Source organism: Mya arenaria, chromosome 2 (assembly GCF_026914265.1).
Source record: "Mya arenaria isolate MELC-2E11 chromosome 2, ASM2691426v1".
In the NCBI taxonomy this organism is placed as follows: domain Eukaryota; kingdom Metazoa; phylum Mollusca; class Bivalvia; order Myida; family Myidae; genus Mya; species Mya arenaria.
Genome location: NC_069123.1, coordinates 491,250 through 512,480, shown reverse-complemented (window position 1 = coordinate 512,480; position 21,231 = coordinate 491,250). Strand labels below are relative to the sequence as shown.

General features: G+C 38.7%; 1 long non-coding RNA gene across 1 annotated transcript; it reads left to right on the top strand.

Annotated features, from left to right (window-relative positions):
* Positions 1-298: 298 nt before the first annotated feature.
* LOC128222828 (uncharacterized) lies at positions 299-12,753 on the top strand. Its single transcript, XR_008259239.1, has 6 exons — positions 299-402; positions 2,053-2,245; positions 3,099-3,197; positions 7,014-7,218; positions 10,082-10,199; positions 12,564-12,753. It is a non-coding gene; the product is annotated as an uncharacterized LOC128222828 (long non-coding RNA).
* The last annotated feature ends 8,478 nt before the right edge of the window (positions 12,754-21,231 follow it).

The window sequence follows — 21,231 nt, the reverse complement described above, 5'->3', positions numbered from 1 at the left end:
ATAGTATTTTTTTACAGGTGTAGCTTTAAGTGTTATGGTATTATTTAAATCTACATTGTGGTACTCTCTTATTTTACAATTAAATTGATCATTTTTTTTATTATTAGCAGTTTTTTCTTAAAATTATTGATTTAATAAACTACATTGAATTTTGCTTATCAAATAACTTTATTACTTTAAAAATAATTTGTTTCGTTGTACACGGTTTAAATGTGATATAAAGCTGCACTCCAACAGGTCAGGTAAATGTCAACAACGAGATTTGATTAAATTACACGAGATTATACGGTATAGTGCACACGATCATAGAAACCTGTGAAAATGTATCAATACCAAGAAAATGCATTTGACAGTGTATGGCGTGAAAGTGAAATTTTGGATACAATTTCTGGAAAATGGCAAGTAATTGATGTTTCATTTATTCATTTTAACCCTTATCTTTTACAGGGTGTATACTTTTGCATCTGTTCATTATACACGTAACATATTTGGTTGAATTCCGATGAATTCACCGTATTACAATTTAAGTGACGCCAAAGTTTCACATTTACCTGTGCTATATTAAGTTTTTACCTGTGTCCACAGTGAAAGTAGACACACACGTATTAAATGATAAATTGATAATATGTTTGAAATTTGGTTTGGTAATCTCTAATCATCAATCTGCACGGAAAACACGCCAGGGTTTTTGTGTTGTGGGCAAATGGGACCACGTTGTCAAGCGTCGTCATCGTCGGCAAAGTCGATCTTTTCATTTGCTTTTTCATCGTCCAACTTATGCACCAGTCAATTGTAACCACGGCTCCCCGAGGTCCGGGGGTATACCGGGGATAGCCGGGGAAATGGGCGGTGTTTTTACCTTTAAGGTGGCCCCGCAGTGCCGGGTGAATGCGGTGGTTTTGTCTTCGCGCAAAATATAGCGTGGAATGGGCCTTACCTGGGGTCCCGGGGGCATTTGGTGGAGATTTTACCATCAGTTCGTCCCCGCAGGACGGGGATTTTACCCGGGGTTGGCTGGACCGAAAGTCAAAGTCCCAGCTATTCCCCGGACCTAGGGGCCGTGGTAACAATTGACTGGTGCATTATATGTACGTACATGTATATTTTATTCTCAATTGCAAACCTTGCAAATTTGATTTTTTTTCTAAAGATACAAGTCTTCTAAAATGAGCAACTCTTATCCAATATTTACCAAGTCAATTCGCGTATTAGATTGAAACATAAGTACACAAACGAAATATCTGCAAACGATTCAATAGCATTTTTTTGGGGTCAGGCAACTTTGTGATGGGATGGGATTTAAAAACTAAGCTTACCTTTTTTGGATTTAATTGTTTCAGTGGTCTTCAATGCATTCAACAATTAACTTTACAAATACGGTTTTCAATATTCGTACTTACTGTACGTTTTTTTCCAAGTAAGAAATAAGCTACACCCAAACAGGTCATTTTGCTATGGTATACGATTTAATAACACGTGATTATACGGTATAATGCACAGCCATTGTTACACATGTAAGACCTGTGTACTAGCCATAATAACGAGAGTTTAGGGACACTTTTTTATCAAATTGACATTTGGTTCTGTGCAGTTTATGGTGTGAATGTTGGACATACTTTCATAGGAATACGAATGCAGGTAAATAATGTTGCATTTATTTAATTTCACGCCAACCTGTTGTTTGTGTTTGTTACTTTTACAATCAACATGTCAAAAGAGGTCGAGTTTGAATTAGCAACCATATTCCCTGATTGATCTGGCGGGGCGGCATGGGAAATAGACTTTGAAAATAAAAATTTGATCGACCAATACGACAAAACACGATTGCGCTAATCGCAATGTGAATATTTAATGTGATTTGGTCTTATCAGAGACATATGCTCTTGACTATTCATTTTTACAAACCCAGTATAATTAGTGGTCTAAACAAGGTGAGTTAACAATATTAATTAACTGTCAATTTGAGTTGTCTTTCTTGTGCTTCTTGCGGTCACTCTAGTTATATATCCTTTTCTCCTTTTTGCCGTGATCTAACCGGAAGCTGTGTTACAGGGCGGTGAGACGCAGCAGCATGCAGCGTTATTAGTGGGGACGATGGGAGTTCCAGCGTTACTCATTATAGCGGTGACGCAGCGGCATGCAGCGTTATTGGTGAGGAAAATGGGTGTGGCAACGGTACTCATTAAGCGGTGGCATTGGTCTCGGGAAATTGATTACTGGGCAGCGCCACCTATGCGTCACCATGGTAAATAAAACATTTTTCTTTCATTTTCATATGCTTATCAATTTTAACCCCCCACCCCCCAGCCCCCTCCCCCCCTAGGTCTGTGGAACAGCGGGGACTTTCGGTCCAGCCAATCCCAGATTAAATCAGAAACGTAGGCAAGACACATGAAAGGGACATGCACAAATGGAAGGCACAGAAACGAAGGTAAGACACATGGAAGGCACACCGGTATGGAAGGCACAGGAAGGCACATAGACACATTGAACACGTGAAAACAAGGAAGCACCAAAACACAGAGAAGGCCCAGTAACATAGGGAATGCACAGTAGGGCACATGGACGACACAAGAAAACTGGGAAGGCACAATAATACAGGGAATGCACAGCGACACAGAGAATCCAGGGCACGGATACACCAGGCAGTGGGGCGCAGGCACAGCAACACAGGAAAGGCACATGTACAGACAGAAGATTGTGGGACACAGGGAAGGCACGTGGACATATGGAAGGCACATGGGCGCAGGTAAGACTGTTTACACATACACGTAGGGAAGCCACCACCCCCCACCCCCACCCCCCCCCCAAAAAAAAAAAAAAAAAAAAAAAGAACACATGTAATGCCCAGGGACGCGGGTAAACCACGAGTTTGCAGAAAGCATAGGAGAGGCCTTAGGCAAGATGATACTTAGTTAAATGATTGAAAAAATGCTTTGTAATACAATGTAGTACACGATCGATTAAATGTTAAAAATGTTGATGTAATCGCTGACAGATGTTTTTAATGAAAATACGGAAACAAAGGGCGGCATTTTCTACGAAGTTTCCACTTCGTTTTTAATAATCGCGTGATTTAACCGGACGTTATGTTACAGTGTGGAGAAACTCGGCGGCAGGCGGTGCTAAACAGGCTGCTGTAGGCGATAGAGCTGTTCGTAAGACGATGAACCGGAGATGCAGGACTGCTACCGCAGGTAAGGGAAGGCACACGAGTTTTTTGTCATCATGAGGGAATGGTGCAAGGGTAATTCTGATTGGGACAATGCGTCATTTTGACTAAAATCGGGAAATTTAATTTTGCCAAGAACACGAATGGTAAAAAACCAAATGCTTCAGAATAGAGAAAAATATAAGTTAAAATATAGGGTTCCAATTTTTAGCTCGACGATTCGAAGAATAAGGAGAGCTATACTACTCTATTACTATTTGACTTAGAAATTATGGCTTAGGTTTTGCATGTAAGCACACATAGGTTAATATCTCAGGACTACTTGAGGTATTGCATTCAGACTTTATACATTGGTACTTAACCATCCAATCTACTTAAGTAAACCAAGTAAGATAACTGTATTTCGCATTTAGTGCAAATAATGGCCCTTCTTGATTCGACATAGAAATTCCGGTTATGGTTTTGCATGTAACCACATTTAAGTCAATATCTCAGCAAATATATCATGTATTGCATTGGAACTTCAGATATGTATTCCCAACTATCTAACCTACTAAATAAATGAAGTTAGATAACACTTTTTTGAATATAATGTATATGGGCCTTTATTATTTGACTTAGAAATTCTGGTCAAGGTTTTGCCTGTAAGCACACATAGGTTAATATCTCAGCAACTACTTGAGGTATTGCATTGAGACTTGATATAATGGTACTCAACCATCCAACCTACTTACTAAACTAAGTAAGATAACTCTAGTTTGCATTTAATGCAAAATAATTGCCTTTACTATTCGACATAGAAATTCTGGTAAAGGTTTTGCCTGTAAGCACACATAGGTTAATATCTCAGCAACTACTTGATATATTGCATTGAGACTTTATACAATGGTACTCAACCATCGAGCCTACTTAATTAACCATGTTAGATAACTCTAGTTTGCATTTTGTAATGCAAAATAATTGCCTTTTATTATTCGACTTAGAAATTCTGGTTAAGGTTTTGCATGTAACTACTTTTAAGTCAATACCTCAGCGAATATTACATTGAAACTTATACACAGGCTCCCAACCATTCAACCTTCTTAATTAATCAAGTAAGATAACTTTCAGCATATTATATAATTTTTGCCCCTTTATTATGCGACTTAGAAATTCTTAGAAATTCTGGTTACGGTTTTGCATGTTAGCACACATAGGTTATTCTAGCACACCGGATAGGCATTTCCGGTGAATTCAGCCGTGCTGGAAAACTCCATCTGGCATCCCCCCATGCCAGATGAGTCACGCGCTGTGACGTAATAATTTCAATTTCTTTTATAATACACGTTATGTAATCATAATTATGAAATTTAAATAGATGAGTTCCATTAACATTCACTTAACAAAAATAAACTTAAAAAAAAAAAAAAATAACCCTTAAAAGACGTAATGTCGAAGGAACTTATTGACGTATGCAGTGAATACAAATTACTGCGCGTCATGACGTCAGTAAACATCATCGCACGCGCTTTTTGGTGATATGTACATAAATGCGCCTTTTTTATATATTTTCTTCACAAAATATGTTATTTAATGTATGCTAGAAAAAATATCTATCATGTGTTTCCGTTCCGGATAGAAAAATCCGACCCGAGGGCACGCTGCGTTGCCGGTAACTCGGCAAGCCTCGTTACCTGGCAACGCAGGTGCCCTCGGGTCGGATTTTTCTATCCGGAACGGAAACACATGACAGATATTGTTAATATCTCAGCAACTATTTGATGTATTGCATTGAGACTTTATACAATGGTACTCAACCACCCAACCTTTCTGAATTAATCAAGTTAGATAACTCTATCTTGCATATAATATCAATTTTGGCCCTTTATTATTCGACTTAGAAATTCTGGTCAAGGTTTTGCATGTAAGCATATAGGTTAATATCTCACCAACTACTTGATTTATTGAATTGAGACTTAATACAGTTATCCATGCATGTTTCGCCAAAACTTTTCAATCCTGACACTGAAAAGCGGCGGAATAGTCGAGCGCGCTGTCTCTGTGACAGCTCTTGATAATAAAATACTAGTAAGTAAAAAAGATCAGTTCAAAACAGAAATTTGGAATTTTTGTTTTCACTTCGGAAAACAAGTATATTTTAAGCATCAGAATTGTGTCGTACTTCGGCCCAAAGTTAAAACACAGTGACATTAGGAAAACATAGGAACGCAGGAGAGACTCCTTGAGAATGGGGTGGGGTGATATTTACGTGGGGAAGACGCTGAAAATAGGAAACATAAAAATAACGGGAAAGGGCAGAGACCTGAGGAAGACATAGAAACGCGAGAAATGCGAATTGATTAACTCGCCATCGGAAAGACATAAGAACGCGGAAGGACAGGAGACGAAGTGTGAAGGAGCATGCACGCAGGCAATCGGCAAACTTCGGCCAGTATCCAACAGGAATTGTCTATCTCGAATCTTGCCGGAGTTGGCCGAGTTGTTACGATTGGCACGCAGGTACACGGATAAAGCACGGGATAGCAATAAAGATCAACAAGAAAAACTGTGATACAAAGTATTACAGCGGGCCCACAAACAGATCTACCATGTAAATATTTTGAAGTTGGTGATGGCTGATGTCGAGTCAAGGCTAGGAAGGAATTCAAAGAGACCTATTTTGGTAAAACATTAGTCCATGCACAACTACAGTTTATATTAAACACTTCTTCCAGGTTTCAGTACAACTATAAGTTTTACAGGGACAAAGTTTTGTGACAGACAGACGGCAGTAAATCAATATGTCTCTTGCTTAGGCCTAAAAAAAATACATTTGGTTCGGGTTACCCGACCCTACCTACGGAATAGGCGCCGACCCTACCGTTTTTATAGTCAATTTGAAAAAAAAAAAATGAAAAATTAAAAAAAAAAAATAAATAAAAAAAAATCTCGTTTTTTTTTAAATTGCTTTTTAATATTAAGTTTAAACCTTAAATGCTTATACAGAAGATAGCTTTAACACCATTCTCCAATGATGAAAATTATTTTCTTATATAAAACCTAATAAAAAAAAATAAAAAGCCTACCTACCCTACCTATTTTTTTTAAGGATGTAACCCTAACCAAACAATTTTTTTTTTAGGCCTTACTCGGGAAAAGACATAAATAAGGCAAACCAAAGTTACAGTTCTTGCACAAGCACAGCTGTCAATGGGTTTAAAGTAATTCCTTTCCATATACATGAACTAGTTCATTTGTATAAACCATTGAAAGCAAAAGAACCACAACTCAGATATTGATGTCACTGGTTTTTAATATTGCAACTTTGTTTAAAAAATCTTTAATTTCAAAACTTTTTTTTCCTTCTTTGTCTATATGGTCAGCAATTGGTCAGCAACTCTACTCTATTTCTATATCGTCAGCTAACTCGTCAGCACTTTAGTATGTGCCAATCATTATGGTAAGAACGACAACTCATGTATTCAAGGGAAAAAATGACTGTCTACATTTTCAACTCAAAAGTACTTGATTTTTTTAGGAAAAAGAGACGCATATTTTCAACCGAGTTCTTAAGTCTCCATTAATAAACCTTTTACTCACCACGTATTAAATATAGCGGGCCGCAATAAACGCAGGGAAGGCAAAATGTGAAATTGTTATTTATGTCAAATGATTTAAGACAAGGCACTGTAATATTGCGTAATCAAAGTAGGCAAAACAAGGTTACTACGGCATTTTTGTTTCATATCATATTATGCTCAAACTGTATTACCTTTAACACTTATTTACCAAGATCCTTAAACTTTAATAAGCTGCCGAATTTATAGGGAAAGCCTTTTTAATTATCTGTGATCCTATACAGGTAGGCCGCCGGTCTGACCAGTGCTGCCCGCTCCATGGCCACCACTTCCATGACGGCAAATGACGCCACAAGGCCTGCGAACATCCATTATCTGTGTGCAAATTCATCAATCGCCTCCTGTCACAATTTAGAGGGGTCCCGCCTTTCTACCCTTCCTGCGGCGCCTCGAGCCGTGCTCCCCACATACTTTTACTAACTTGTTCAGGTAAGACGCTACCACTATAGTTTCCTATATATTTCAATTTATAAATGTACATGCCAGCTAGCTTAACCACTTGTCTGACCTGCGCCGCCTGCTCCCTAATCTCCAATGAGCAGGACCCTGTTTTCCTCTGTTTCCTGTGGTGTCAAGAGGTCCGTGGCCGCTCCTACTTCTGTAAGAGTTCATCAATCGCCCCCAGGCCTCCCATAACGGGAAGTTCGTCGTTCTATGCTTTCTATCGCACCACCAGGTACGTTGCCAGCCTCTATCGCAGTTCATCAACCGGCTCCTGAAACACATTATACTTACGTCTGTCGGTCCCTGGACATCCTTGTCTTTGTACACCTCTTTTTATCCCACAAGGTCTACAATCAGTCACATCCCTCCGCGAGTTCAACAACCAGCCGCTGTACAACCTCGCTGATGTCTGTCGGTTCTAACTGCACCGAAAAGAGCCCTGTCTTTCTACACGAGCTTTGTCGCTACTAGGCCTACGACCACCCTATATCGCGACGCATGTTCATCCACCGGCCGCTATAAAAACTCGCTGACGTCTGTCGGATCCTGATCACCTTTGAAGGGTGGGGGGGGGGGTGCGCACCGTCTACCGACACGTCTAGTTGCACCAAATACCTACTGGGAGATTATCAACAGTGGAATAAGCTGCGGGCACAGTAACGCATTTTAACAGAAGGCAAAGTTTGTACCGAACACTGACAAGGGTTAAAGGATAACGCGTTTAAATTAACGTTTCATTAGTATTAACCACGTCAATACTACTATATTTACTTTCCCATCTGAGGCCTTATGTCCGCGACTCTGACAGCTACGTCAAGTTCTTGAAATGTGTCATGTTTAAAAACTGACGGTAACGTAATTATATTACTAGCTGAGAAATATGTATAACCTTCCCCGCCTCGGACTAAAGACCAGCCCCCAATTTCTCGAAAGTTCATTGGTTCTTATTTAATCTTGAATTTACGAAAAACAGTTTAACGCGATTATCATACGATAATTTCTCTAAAAAGTAAAAACAAAAAAATCTTAAAAATGTAAATATTATTCAGAATTATACCAAAACAAGAAGTATTGAGCTTAGCTTAATCCTGTTATAAGGAACTCAGAAAGTTTCGAGAAATTGGGGCCCGACCCCCAATGTCCGCGATCACGCCCTAGATAGATTATATGCGAGTCAGCTCTGTATAATAGTTGATTCTGTTTTGACGAAGATGATCCTACTCTAAGTATAGGTTAGAGTTTATTCAGTAATTTCTTCGTGAATAAGTACCAGTGTGTGTATACCACGTGATAATTGCGTCATCAGTGTGTGTATACCACGTGATAATTGCGTCATCAGTGTGTGTATACCACGTGATAAATTGCGTCATAAATGCTACGTCGGAAAGCAATGTTTTTATTTGAAAAAAGACTTTAAACAAAGATATCTTCACTTTTTATTTACCATTTTAAATGAAACAGTCTACGCAGCTTACGGAGCCCTGCCTTCGATCTTTTACCAGATTTTAATTGAGAGTTTAGTTTCTTTAAACACTTCGACAAACTTTTTCACAATACGGCCGTCTGACGGAGCACTGTCAAAACATTATTTTTGATACAGGTTTGTCGAAGTGTTTGATGAAACTAATGACTTTATTAAATTTCGGTAATAAAACAAATGCGGGGCTCTTTAAGCGGCATAGACTGCCCTTTGTTTTATTTAAAATGGTGTTGTGAAACAAAAGTTATCTTTGAGTTAAGACTTTTAAGCAAAATATTGCCTTCCGACGTAGCATATATGACGTTATTTATCACGTGGTATATATACACTGAGTAACCAAAGCCAGCGGTCTTAAAAAAAAAACGATTCTTCACAAATAAGAAACGAAACATTTTAAAAATCTAGCGCCCCTGATTGGCTGACAATGTAGGGCAAACACTTATTGAAAATTATTCTCGTACCGTACGGTATTACATGTATGTTTACATATGTGGCTTAACAATATTTGAGTTGGCGGGAAAAAGGCTCGTGTTTCCCGTGCTTTTAGGACATCTAAGCGGTGAACGTGTTTGTGCGCGCCATTCAGGTGTTTTATTCACGGGATATACATGTTAGTCTGTGGACTTATTTTAAAGTTAGCGATATTCAGCGCAACAGCATGAAGCACGCAAACGAGTGTACATGTGAGGGGCGTAGCTAGGCTTTAAAAACTTGTAGGCCCGATCGTTCTCTGTGAGTTTGGGGACTTTCATATGTGCATTACACACACTTAATTATATTTGCAATGATTACGAATAAAATCAAGCAATACACCCTGTGCGTAGTTTAAATAAACACCAAACTTTGGTTATATAAAACAAACTTTTGAGTTGTTCAAAGTGTTTGAGTAGCTATTAGATTTAATTGCATTTTTGGGTTATTTAAATTTTGTCATTTTTCAAGAAGTTGAAGCCCAGGCCCACAAGGTCTACATGTAGCTACGCCACTGCATGTGATGCAATATAAACTATTTTCATTACCTTTCCAGTTTTGAATTAATTTCATTTATTACATAGATGATTTATACATATAATATGAACATATGAAAATCAAACGTAAACGAAAAAATATTAAAATTGACATGTATCCGTAATTCATATTACGGTTTTAAAATGTGCTTTATACTGAGTTTTGGTCCGGAAGAACGTGTATTCGTCAGGATGATTTTTTTTAATTAATATTACATGAATATAATCAGAATTTAAAGAGAATCTTTAGGGCATGGTGAAATATCGTAAATTCGTGTTGTGTTATGAAGAGTAGAAAAAATGTAAAATTATCTTCTTAGCATGTCTACTATAATAATGTTAGCTATTACTTTGTTTGTAGGATTAGGGAGCATGGTGGGTCCATGGCTGCCGGCAAAAAAGTGGGGCCATTGGATGCGAGAGCCATAGGGTATCTTCAGCAGAGGCAGTTCGAGAGTTCAATAATGAAATAAGGTCTGGTACGTTCATGAATTCGTGATTTTTTTTGGAAAGTAGATTTATGTGTTATATTAGAACTTTTGAAGATGTCAATATTGATGGTTTCTATAGCATTTTTAGCTCGACTGTTCGAATAATAAGGAAGGCTTTACTACTCGCCCCGGCGTCGGTGTCGGCGTCCGCTTCAAGTTTCAATGCAAGTTGGGATTTTCACTTATAACTTCAATACCCTTCATTCATATCACTTAATACTTCACACAGTTGTTCAGGGCCATCACATAATGAGGTTAGATAACTCCATATTATCCTTTATACAACTTATGGCTCCTGATTGACTATGGAACTTAGGTTAAAGTTTTAGGGCAGTTTGGGATATTTATTAATAACTTTTATATCCTTCATTCAACTGACTTAATATTTCACACAGTTGTTCAGGACCATCACACAATGAGGTTACATAACTTCATATTATCCTTAATACAAGTAATGGCCCCTGATTGGCTTAGGAACTTTGGTTAAAGTTAAAGGGCAGGTTAAAGTTTTAGGGCAAGTTGGGATTTTAAAAAAGAACTTCTATACCCTTCTTTCAATGCACTTAATACTTCGCACAATTAATGATGACCATCTTACAATAAGGTCACATAGCTTCATTTTAACCCTAAATACAAATAATGGCCCTTGATTGATTTTTTTTCTTTGAATTTTTTTTGACAGGCACATTTTTATATTCTTAACCCCATTTTCATAATGGGAAAACAAATTATTTGAATTACTTGCGTCTTTGTTCGGGCGGGCAGGTGGGAGGTCAGCGTCAAAGTCACCTTATGTATCGAATAACTTTAGTTAGGTTTGACATAAAGAGACCAAACTTGGTATACGAAGAGTTTATGGATAACTTTTATGAGAATGCGTTTGAGGCGCCAAGGTTCAAGGTCAATGTCAAAGTTACTATTCATAGAAAAAGGGTTGGTATTGGATAACTTAAGTAAGGGTCTACATATTGTTACCAAACTTGGTATACGAAGAGTTTAAGGATACCGTTTATGAGAATGCGTTTGAGGCCCCTAGGATCAAGGTCAAGGTCAAAGTTACTATTCGTAGAAAAAGGGTTGGTATTGAATAACTTAAGTAAGGGTCTACATATTGTGACCAAACATGGTATATAAGAAGAGTTTCTAGACACCTTTCCTGAGATTGTATTTTGGGCTCCGAGAGGTATGGTTTAGGTTAAGGTCACTGTTGCTAAAAATAGAAATATGGTTAGTACTGAAAAACTCAAGTAAGGATTGACATAGTGTGACCAAACTTGGTATATAGGACAAGTTTATGCAGAGCTTTCATTGGATTGCCTTTTGGCCCCCTAGGGTCAAGGCTACTGTTAATAAAAAAAGATTACTGTTTGGTACATTCGGAACTCCTCGGCCATTTATTTTCAAAAACAACCTCGGATGTATTTGGACGGTTTACATATTCAAAAAGTGGTACGTTTAAGTCCGCTACAAGTAGATCGCGTAGTATTTTTATTTAGCAGTTAAACTTTGTGACTTAACTCTTTGGATTCTTCATTATGTTTGCAATAATACAATTCAATGACAATCAATTTAAACTTAGATCAATAAATACAACTCTAAAACACTACATTTAATTAATGATATAATTCAAAGTTTTACGAACTACTTCAAAAGATGTACCGGCATACATCCGAGGTTGTTTTCGATAAAATGGCCGAGGAGCTCCGAATGCTGTTTGGTACTGAAAAACTTTAGTTATGGTTGACATACCGTGACCAAAGTTGATATGTAGGTAGAGTTTTTTGGAGGATTTCCATGGGATTGTATTTGGGGCCCTTAGGATCAAGGTCACTGTTACAAAAAATAGAAGAAAGCATAATATCTAAGTTTGATGACCAGCCATATCGCTCCAATCACGAAAGAGTAATCGCCCTTTAATGATAGAAATTACCGAAAATTGGTCTTGTCGGCGAACAACAACTTGAGAATCCTTTGTCAATCATTTAAACCAGAATGTGTATGGGCACTATTTTGATAAGTGCGCCCCCACCCCTTCGAAGAATGGCCACATGTGGGTCGGTCGGTAGACCAATTTTTTCCGATTGATGATTATTAATTAGAGAATGCTAAATCTGGTTGTCAGGCCACGGCAACCTTAATACAAACACATTGTCTGATCAATCTAAATAAGGCACTTGGATCACGGTCCTCAAACTTCGTTAGGTAGGTTGGTCATAACCGGCAGATCCCTATTGTTGACCCCATAGGTTATAGATCAACAAAGAAAAGGTCAAAGTTACCAGTATCCAATTATGTTCCAATTATTTACCGGGTGGAGTGTTTTTTTGTTTTAAAGGAATTTATTTGTTTCAGGTTCGAGTAGCAACACTAGAATTTCACCAGCAGTTGGCTGTTCCGGTGCTGGTTATCATGATCGTACCACTGCGTTCCTCTGGGCAAATCGCGTCGCCAAAGCCTCTGACAAAAGCGCCCTTCCAGACGAATCGCTTGTCACCATACGAACATTTAGGCCATCGTCGGAATAGAATGTAAATTGCTGCATAATAAAACGACTTAATCCTTGTTTTTGTTTGTTTTAAATAGGGAATACTTAATTCGCTCACGTGATCTACATCTTTTTTTGCAACATTACATCTGTAAACGTCTTCAGAATTTGCAGTTGGTTAAACCCAAAAATCTGCTCTAAATTATACACATAACTTGCCTACGTCACCAGAATTTGAGATCACGTGATACACAAAAACTGCCTGCGTCATCAAAATCTGCGTAAAATAATACACAAATATTGCCTACGTCACAACAATTTGAGATCACGTGATAGACAAATATTGCCTACGTCATCAAAATCTGCGCAAAATAATACACAAATATTGCCTACGTCACCACAATTTAAGGTCACTTGATACACAAATATTGGCTACGTCACCACAATTTGAGATCACGTGATACACTAAAACTGCCTGCGTCATCAAAATCTGCGTAAAATAATACACAAATATTGCCTACGTCACAATTTGAGATCACGTGATAGACAAATATTGCCTACGTCATCAAAATCTGCGCAAAATAATACACAAATATTGCCTACGTCACCACAATTTGAGATCACGTGATACACAAATATTGCCTACGTCATCACAATTTGAGATCACGTGATACACAAAAACTGCCTACGTCATCAAAATATGCGCAAAATAATACACAAATATTGCCTACGTCACCACAATTTGAGATCACGTGATACATAAATATTGCCTACGTCATCAAAATATGCGCAAAATAATACACAAATATTGCCTACGTCATCACAATTTGAGATCACGTGATACACAATAACTGCCTACGTCATCAAAATCTGCGCAAAATAATACACAAAAATTGCCTACGTCACCACAACTTGAGATCACGTGATACACAAAAACTTCCTACGTCATCAGAATCTGCGCAAAATAATACACAAAAATTGCCTACGTCACCACAACTTGAGATCACGTGATACACAAAAACTTCCTACGTCATCGGAATCTGCGCAAAATAATACACAAAAATTGCCTACGTCACCACAACTTGAGATCACGTGATACAAAAAACTGCCTACGTCATCAAAATCTGCGCAAAATAATACACAAAAATTACCTACGTCACAACAATTTGAGATCACAAATAGTTTTATCTTTTATTTCCATTTTTTTTACCCAACAAAACATAAAAACAAGCAGCATTCATTTACATTCAAAAATCGTTATGCCAAGTAAACTCAATCCGCGGGCTCCAACGACATCTATGTACGAATTCTGCATCACGGTGCGAAATAGGTATCAGAAACTTTATCCCCATATATCTCGGGTTTCCAACGGTTTCTCTGTACGAGTTCCGTCTCACGGGAAAGCATTTGAACCAGTCGCATGGCACCAGATATTCGATTTCGAGTCCACTTCCTATCGACCACTGTGCCGTGCAGGCCGATATTCCACTGAAAGACAGGACATACAAAATATAACTATAGCAACACTTATATTGAATACTAACTGTTCGCTTATGATGTATGTCTTAAAAGTAAGTAAGCACCATACAGTATGCAAATTTTGCAAAATAAAATAATCATTTTACTAAGTAATTATTTACAAACAATTACTCATCAAACTATAATAAATCAATGCAACATTCGTTCGTTCGTTCGTCCATTCTATTCCAATCCAATCCATTCATTCATTCATTCATTCATTCATTCATTCATTCATTCATTCATTCATTCATTCATTCATTCATTCATTCATTCATTCATTCATTCATTCATTCATTCATTCATTCATTCATTCATTCATTCATTCATTCATTCATTCATTCATTCATTCATTCATTCATTCATTCATTCATTCATTCATTCATTCATTCATTCATTCATTCATTCATTCATTCATTCATTCATTCATTCATTCATTCATTCATTCATTCATTCATTCATTCATTCATTCATTCATTCATTCATTCATTCATTCATTCATTCATTCATTCATTCATTCATTCATTCATTCATTCATTCATTCATTCATTCATTCATTCATTCATTCATTCATTCATTCATTCATTCATTCATTCATTCATTCATTCATTCATTCATTCATTCATTCATTCATTCATTCATTCATTCATTCATTCATTCATTCATTCATTCATTCATTCATTCATTCATTCATTCATTCATTCATTCATTCATTCATTCATTCATAATTGAAGTCGCATGAATATATTGTGATTTCTAAAACATATCTTACGAAACATAAGAGTGCCGACTGCCGCAAAATACGCCCGTCCTATTTTTCACGATAGAAAGATCGGTGATGCTACACACTAGTTATTTTCAGTCTAATTAAGGGCCATAACTGAACAATTACTGCAGTTATGGGTGTTGCTACATACTAGTTATTGTCAGTCTTATATAGGGCCATAACTCAACAGTTATTGCAGTTATGTGTGTTGCTACACACTAGTTATTGTCAGTCTTATCAAGGGTCATAACTTAACAGGTATTACAGTTATGGGTGTTGCTACACACAAGTTATTGTCAGTCTTATCAAGGGCCATAATTCAACAGTTATTGCAGTTATGGGTGTTGCTACACACTAGTTATTGTCAGTCTTATCAAGGGACATAACTAAACAGTCATTGCAGTTATGGGTGTTGCTACACACTAGTTATTGTCAGTCTTATCAAGGAACATAACTCAACAGTCATTGCAGTTGTGGGTGTTGCTACACACAAGTTATTGTCAGTCTTATCAAGGGACATAACTCAACAGTCATTGCAGTTATGTGTGTTGCTACACACTAGTTATTGTCAGTCTTATCAAGGGCCATAACTCAACAGTTATTGCAGTTATGGTTGTTGCTACCCACTAGTTATTGTCAATCTAATCAAGGGCCATAACTTAACAGTTATTGCAGTTGTGGGTGTTGCTACATACTAGTTATTGTCAGTCTTAGCAAGGCCATAACTTAACAGTCATAGCAGTTATGTGTGTTGCTACACCCAAGTTATTGTCTGTCTTAGCAAGGCCATACCAGTCATTGCAGTTATGGGTATTGCTACACACTAGTAATTGTCTGTCTAATCAAGGGCCATAACTTAACATTTATTGTAGTTATGGGTATTGCTACACACTAGTTATTGTCAGTCTTATCAAGATACATAATTCAACAGTTATTGCAGATATGGGTGTTGATACACACTAGTTATTGTCAGTCTTATCAAGGGCTATAACTCAACAGTTATTGCAGTTGTGGGTGTTGCTACACACTAGCTATTGTAAGTCGAAATAAGGAACATAACTCAACAGTCTTTGCAGTTATGTGTGTTGCTACACACTAGTTATTGTCAGTCTTATCAAGGGCCATAACTCAACAATTATTGCAGTTATGTGTGTTGCTACACACTAGTTATTGTCAGTCTTATCAAAAGCCATAACTCAACAGTTATTGCAGTAATGGGTATTGCTACACACTAGTAATTGTCAGTCTTATCAAGGGCCATAACTCAACGGTTATTGCAGTTATTGGTGTTGCTAGACACTAGTTATTGTCTGTCTTATTAAGGGACATAACTAAACAGTCATTGCAGTTATGTGTGTTGCTACACACTAGTTATTGGCTGTCTTATCAAGGGTCATAACTCAACAGTTATTGCAGTTATTGGTGTTGCTAGACACTAGTTATTGTCTGTCTTATTAAGGGACATAACTAAACAGTCATTGCAGTTATGTGTGTTGCTACACACTAGTTATTGGCTGTCTTATCAGGGGTCATAACTCAACAGTTATTGCAGTTATTGGTGTTGCTAGACACTAGTTATTGTCTGTCTTATTAAGGGACATAACTAAACAGTCATTGCAGTTATGTGTGTTGCTACACACTAGTTATTGGATGTCTTATCAAGGGTCATAACTCAACAGTTATTGCAGTTATTGGTGTTGCTAGACACTAGTTATTGTCTGTCTTATTAAGGGACATAACTAAACAGTCATTGCAGTTATGGGTGTTGCTACACATTAGTTATTGTCATTCTAATCAAGGGCCATAACTCAACAGTTATTGCAGTTATGAGTGTTGCTACATACTAGTTATTGTCAGTCCTACCAAGGGCCATAACTCAACAGTTTTTACAGTTATGTGTGTTGTTACACATTAGTTATTGTCAGTCTAATCAAGGGCTATAACTCAACAGTTTTTACAGTTATGTGTGTTGCTACACACTAGTTATTGTCAGTCTAATCAAGGGCCATAACTCAACAGTCATTCCAGTTATGTGTGTTGCTACGCACTAGTTATTGTCAGTCTTATCAAGGGCCATAACTCAACAGTTACTGCAGTTATGGGTGTTGTGACACACTAGGTATTTTCAGTCTAATCAAGGGCCATAACTCAACAGTCATTGCAGTTATGGGTGTTGCGACACACTAGGTATTTTCAGTCTAATCAAGGGCCATAACTCAACAGTCATTGCAGTTATGGGTGTTGCTACACATTAGTTATTGTCATTCTAATCAAGGGCCGTAACTCAACAGTTATTGCAGTTATGTGTGTTGCTACACACTAGTTATTTTCAGTCTAATCAAGGGCCATAACTCAACAGTTATTGCAGTTATGTGTGTTGCTACACACTAGTTATTTTCAGTCTAATCAAGGGCCATAACTCAACAGTTATTGCAGTTATGTGTGTTGCTACACACTAGTTATTTTCAGTCTAATCAAGGGCCATAACTCAACAGTCATTGCAGTTATGGGTGTTGCTACACATTAGTTATTGTCATTCTAATCAAGGGCCGTAACTCAACAGTTATTGCAGTTATGTGTGTTGCTACACACTAGTTATTTTCAGTCTAATCAAGGGCCATTACTCAACAGTGACTGCAGTTATGGCTGTTGCTACATCCTTGGGTATTGACACCAGTAACAGGAGTACTAATTGCCATGTGCATTTGTCGAACTTATTTGGCAATAGTCAAGGTTTAAGGTCAAGAGATCGACCACAATGACGTAAAAGACATAACCTTGATTCATTTTCAAGTACAATAAAAACACCAACAATCGAGCTAGGATTTCTTTAATTAAAAAACCCCATTCGATGCCGTTATTGGTCGTAAGAACATACTGCAGACTTACCATAGGGAACATGGGGTCAGAGAGCCACTGCCTCCCAATGTACGTAGTCTAGGATCAGACATGGGTCACCATTAATGAACACTTGACCGCCTTGCTCCAGGAACCGGCTGGCCTATATGGTGAAAACAAGTACAATATTTTATCAAGGCAAACATTCTTATTAAGTTTCATGAAGATTGGTCCAGAACACTTGCAAAAATTTAGCATCTAGAGTGATCACAAGGTTTTTCTAAAATTTAACCTAGTTTTTTTCCCAATATTACATCAAGTTGCCACAGTTTGAACAGAGTGTGCCCATCATACCAATAATTAATTCCGGACATGATTTTTGTTCTAAGATTTGACCTAGTGACCTAGTTTTTGACTTTAAAAATGCAGCGAGCTTTCATCAATGGTCTCATTTAATCCAAGTTTGAATATAATCTGGCCAATAATTACCACGTTATGGTTCCAAACTTAAAATCTAATTTTTTACCTAGTGGATCAAATACATTACTTCCAGTGAAACTTAAGTTTTGATCACACGTGACACAGTTTGAAATTCGTTCAAGAATACGTTGAAAACAATTCCACCTTATGAGATTCACATTTTCTTGTCATTTTTAGAGAGTATTACCATATTCATCGTATAAAGTGACTACATTTAAGATATTTCTACTGAGAAACATCCGAAACGATAGTTTAAAATCATAGGGGAATTGTGTCCGTCCTTGCAAAAAAGGTAAGGTGATTTTGTCCCGGGGGAGTTTTGGCAAATATGAAACTTTTGGCAAGCCGCCGAGAACGACGAGCTATGGCATTAATAAAATGTTTTCTTCGAATAAGAAAGAAAACAAAGCGCTTAAAAAAGTTCCTCAAAGTCGTGGGAGTTTGGCTCTTCTGGACGCATTTGTGCTATAGCGCGGTTTGCAGCTTCCTTCATATGGCTCTTCTCAGGTCGCCCAATGTTACCTGTTCGCTCTTGCCATTGGATAAAGACCTGCTACGCAATTCGGGACACTCCGTCATGTAGGCTATCACACCACAAGGGACCGTCGTTTGGTACATGTAGTTCCAAAAGCTCCTCCGTGGCCTCGATGTCCGGCCTGGACACCGTCTCGCTAGACCTGTAAAACATGCATATATGCTTTACTTCATTATCTCATTTTCGCTTACACTGAAAGACAAGTAGGATTCTAGCTACATAAATTATAATTCTTAATCACATGATGAAACAAGAGATGTTTGTCAAACATTATGCCCCCCCTGAGCGCCATGTTGTCAGGATTATATGGACAATTGAATGAAATATGCATGGACCGAAATGACAGCTGATTTGTTGCTGTTAAGGCAGTTTTAAGATTATGACCATTAAAGTGTGAGGATAGAGTGTGTTTTGACCATGACCTTTGACTCTATGAACTCAAAATCCAGAGTCATCAGCTGGTCACCAGAAACCTAAATGTCAAGTTTGAGGGCCATGGGTGCAGGCATTGTCAAGTTATCACTCAGACAACCTTTTATCATTCAAGGTCACTGTGACCTTGACGTTTGGCCCAATGACCCGTAAAATCAATAGGGACCATCTTCTGGCCAGGCCCAACCTCCAAGTCAAGTTTGAGGGCCATGGGTGCAGGCAATGTCGAGTTATCACTCGGATAACCTTTTACTATTCCAGGTCACTGTGACCTTGACCTTTGGCCCAATGACCCCTAAAATCAATAGGGACCATCTTCTGGCCAGACCCAACCTCCAAGTCAAGTTTGAGGGACATGGGTGCAGGCATTGTCGAGATATCACTCTGACAACCTTTTACGATTCCAGGTCACTGTGACCTTGACCTTTGGCCAGATGACCCCCAAAAACCATAGGGGTTATCTCCTGGTCAGGCCAATTCTCCAAGTCAAGTTTGAGGGCCATGGGTGCAGGCATTGTCGAGTTATCACTCGGACAACCTTTTACCATTCAAGGTACATGTGATCTTGGCCTTTGGTCCAATAACCCCCAAAAACAATAGGGGTCATCCCTCCAAGTCAAGTTTGAGGGCCATGGGTGCAGGCATTGTCAAGTTATCACTTGGACAACCTTTTACCATTCAAGTTCACTGTGACCTTGACCTTTGGCCTGATGACCCCCCAAAACATAAGGGGTCATGTACTGGTCAGGCCCAATCTCCAAGTCAAGTTTGAGGGCCATGGGTGCAGGCATTGTCAAGTTATCACAAAACCTCTAACCATTCAAGGTGACTGTGACCTTGACCTTTGGCCAGATGACGCCAAAAAACAATAGGGGTCATGTACTTGTCAGGCCCAATCTCCAAGTCAAGTTTGGGGGTTATGGGTGCAGGCATTGTCAAGTTATCAAACGGAAAACCTCTAACCATTCAAGGTGACTGTGACCTTGACCTTTGGCCCGATGACCCCCAAAAACAATAAGGGTCTTCTACTGGTCAGGCCCAACCTCCAAGTCAAGTTTGAGGGCCATGGGTGCAGGCATTGTCAAGTTATCACTTGGACAACCTTTTACCATTCAAGTTCACTGTGACCTTGACCTTTGGCCCGATGACCCCCCAAAACAATAGGGGTCATCTACTGGTCAGGCCCAACCTCCAATTCAATTATGCGGGCCATGGGTGCAGGCATTGTTGAGTTATCACTCGGACAACCTTTTACCATACAAGGTCACTGTGACCTTGACCTTTGGCCCGATGACCCCCAAAAACAATAGGGGTCATCTACTGGTCAGGCCCAACCTCCAATTCAATTATGCGGGCCATGGGTGCAGGCATTGTTGAGTTATCACTCGGACAACCTTTTACCATTCAAGGTCACTGTGAACTTGACCTTTGACCTTATGAGCCCCAAAAACAATAGGGGTCAGCTACTGGTCAGGCCCAACCTCCAAGTCAAGTTTGAGGGCCATGGGTGCAGGCATTGTCACGTTATCAATCGGACAACCCTTTATCATTCAAGGTCACTTTGACCTTGACCTTTGACCTGATGACCCCCAAAAACAATAGGGGTCATCTACTGGTCAGGCCCAATTTCCATGTCAAGTTTGAGGGCCATGGGTGCAGGCAATGTTGAGTTATCACTCGGACAAGCTTTAAAATTATTTAACCATTAAAGGTCACTGTGACCTTGACCTTTGACCTGATGACCCCCAAAATCAATAGGGGTCATCTACTGGTCAGGCCCAACCTTCATGTGAAGTTTGATGACCATACGTCCAGGAATTGTTGAGATATCACTCGGACAAGCTTTGGTCTACCGACGGACCGACCGACCGACCGACCGACCGACATACCGACATGCCTGTGCAAAGCAATATACCCCTCTTCTTCGAAGGGGGGCATAATCATCACGATTGGTGGCCAACGCGCA